The sequence below is a fragment of the Condylura cristata genome, unplaced genomic scaffold (genome assembly GCF_000260355.1).
Source record: "Condylura cristata isolate star-nosed mole 26May11 unplaced genomic scaffold, ConCri1.0 scaffold00015, whole genome shotgun sequence".
Taxonomy (NCBI): Eukaryota; Metazoa; Chordata; class Mammalia; order Eulipotyphla; family Talpidae; genus Condylura; species Condylura cristata.
This window is the reverse complement of record NW_004567116.1, coordinates 2135907-2139276: the sequence shown is the minus strand read 5'-3', so window position 1 is coordinate 2139276 and position 3370 is coordinate 2135907.

Here is a 3370-nt window from a genome sequence, read left to right as displayed (position 1 = left end):
CTCTGTCACCTTCATGCCCCAACCCCACAGGCTTCCCCTGGGATTCTAACAAGTGTGACAATTCAGAAGGGCAGGTAGCCACACCCACGTCTTCTTGGCCTCTCAGGTGAGCTTTTGCATAAGAAATTGCAAGTTGTGGTTTACTAAGGAGGAAACAGACACGGTGCTTGTTTAGCAAGCAGAATGGGCTGGAACACTAAGCCTGCTCTTAGCAGGTGCCGCCAGGAGCACGCCTGCACGGAGTTGTGCCATGAGTGACAGCAGGGAGATTGCGCAGAGGTCTGGAGACCAGGGCTGTCGCCTGGCGTTTGGTTTAGGCTTTTTGAAAGCTCCTTCGTGTATTGAGTTCTGGGCCTTGAGTTCCGTCGATGTCTCTGACAGTGCTCAGTGTGGGGTGCAGGGCACACGCCATCTCTGCCCTCGTGGGGCTTAAGAGAGGCACGTTGAGAACGCAGCACAAAAGGAGACTTTGAGAGAATAAATTGGCATTTTCAGATGTCTCTAGATTTGAGTCTAGACTCAAGAGGAGGAGAGGAGCTAACCAGGCTGAGAAGAGGACACGTGTCTCCCGAAAGGCGGAACAGCCCATGCGGGGCCCCAAGGCCCCAGAAAGCAGCAGGTACTGAGGGGTGGGGCTGGAGAGAGGCGGGCAGTCTGGAGACCGCAGCACACTAGGTTTTCATTTTCGGTCAACAGAGAAACCACTGCAGAACGTTAGGAAGATGGATGTGGTCTGGTTCATATTTTTAAATGATCTTTTGGACTCCTTGGCTTATTAAAACTCATTACTTATTAAGATACGTTAATTATTAAGCCTCAATGGGCTTGGGCTTAGGCATTTAGGGCAATTGTTTTAGAACAACGTGTCTGGACTTTGCACACGTCACCCCTCCAGACATCTAGGCTATTTTTCTAAACACACCTGTCAAAAGCATCTTGACGTCAAAGATAAGCTGGCTGTCTGCCCCAGGCTGTAGCCCTCTGGAAGGCCAAGGACCATGCCAATGTCAAGAGTTTTTGTTCCCCCAGAACCAAGGGGCAGAAACCCGTGAAGAATGCACGTTCTAGTGCTGTGTCCAGGGGTAAGGAAGACTCCTTGCAGTTAGGGTATTTCGGACCACTGAGAAGCTCGTAATCAGCAGTCATGTCCCTGCATGACTCTGGTGTTCTGGTCTGTGGGCTTCTTTAATGACCGTTTTAGGATTCTTGTTCAACTAAACATGAGACAGGAACAATTCATCTTGGTTGGTAGGAAACGGCTGTCGTGGGGGAGGTGAGGATCTTCCTTATGAGCACGTCAAATACTTCAGCTCTTCTCCTTTTTCTCAATTCTAATCTCACCCAACAATTATGAGTGCTGTCCAGGCCTGGGTATCAAGAATTATGGGGAGAGAACCACCCCTTTCTTTTTTTTTTTTATTACAAAGTTTATTTTTACATCATTTTGCACATTTTTTTTTTCCATCTTGATTGTAATCCCCGCGGGTTTGAACCACCCCTTTCTAAGGGTCCAGATATCCATCTGCAGGATGGCAGACGGCCGAGGGGGATTAGCGCTAATGCATCCAGCTTGCATCCCAAGGAGCTGGTATCGGTGCCCTGACATGAGAAGTCTTTCATAAGCCAACAAAAGCCCACTTGTAAATAGCTTCTTTCTATTGCCAGATCCTTCATTAATCTCAAGACCAGATACTGTTTCTTCACTGGAGCCGGCCCAGCGACCCAGTTAGGTTTATGGAGTAACGCAGGGAATGGGTAGCTGACTAACCTTGTTCAAAACCCTCTTAGGTAAGAATAGAACATACACCAAGGAGGAAATGCCAACAGGAAGTAAAGCAAAGTAGCCTCCGCAGTCATGTACATTCCGGGACAGGCCTCCCTGGTGGCGCAAGGGCTTAAAGCGCAGCTTTGTGCCACTGCAGTCCGAGTTCTATCCCCAACCAGGGAGGGACCCCCAGGGCACAGTAGACCTCTTCCATCTCCCCGCTGCTCCCCTCAGCGGTGTACTTCATTGATCTGCCTGTTCTGCTCCCCACTCTGTCTCTGGTGAAGCCTCTCGCCGCCCCTGCACCTCTGGCCTGTACCCCAGTTCTGTATGTACAAATAAATACATCTTTAAAAAACAAACAAACAAAAAACAGCGGGAGATGCCATACAAAGATATTTAAAAAGGAGAGATCTTAAAAGCACATAAGAGCTACTGTCAGAAATCTGTCTGTAGAAGGAAGGAAATTCCTGCAACCTTTCTGGAATTTTCTTGGTATTACTGACCGTGAGTTATAAAAAAAAATTTCATAGTCTTCTAAACAACAATGAAATTCCTAGAATTTTCCCTACAAAGATAAGTAGAAATGTGGACAAGTTTCGTCTACAGGGTGATTCACAGGAAGGTTAATATTCTAGGAAACATGTAAACTCTACCAATATCTGAAATTTAGCTAAATCACACTGTGCAATAGTTAAAAGTCATGTTCATGTTGAAGAGTTTTCATGGCATGGAGAATGTTTACGATATGCTGTAAATAATACTTTCTTAGTTATGTCAAAAATAGACATTTGAAAGAGAGAAAAAAATTTCTTAAAGTGGCGGCAGGTATTGCTTCAAAGTATGGGTGATAGTTCAGGGTTTTTTCCCCAGCCTGCTTGACATTTAAAAAATTATCTCCAAAAAAAAAAATTATCTCCAAATTATCATACTGGGCAAGTTTTCTTTGGTCATCAGGGGAGAAGGCACATGATGACAAAATGATAGAATTCAGCCACATCATTCCCAGACACAGGGCAAGCCGGGGAGCTGCCGGGGTTCCCCAGAGCCTGACAAGATGGGGGGAGGCCAGACGGAGAGGCTACCCCGCCTGGAGAAAGTTCCAGGCCTCCTGCTGGCCACCTGCCCCGGAGGTCCTCCCACGAAGGGGTGTTGAGCTTTTCTGTGGTCCTGCTCTCCACCACGGCCCTGCCTGGCCCAGTCAGCAAGGACTTTCCTCCCCAGCCCCCTCGGCTTTGTCCCCTGACCCCTGCCCCTGATTGCCTCCTGGGGCTGGTTAACTGCCCCCCAGCACAGGGGGCGGAGGCCACAGGTCTCTCCTGGCCCCTGGGCTCAGGCTGCCAGGCCAGATGCTGCAAGCACATGGAGCCTGGCAGCGTTCCACCGCCGGGTGACTTGGTCTGGTCTCAGCCCTCCGTAGGAGATTCTTTGACCCGACCCGGAGCAGGGGGCGGGGCGCAGCAGGGGGCGTGGAGGGCACTGCCTGGCTGTCCCCCAGGGACTGAGAGGAGGCCCGCTGGCTGCCACTGTCCTTGGGGCTCGGGGACAGCAGAGACTCCTCTTCCTGGTGGCACAAACACGCCCTGGACTGCCACACATACCCTG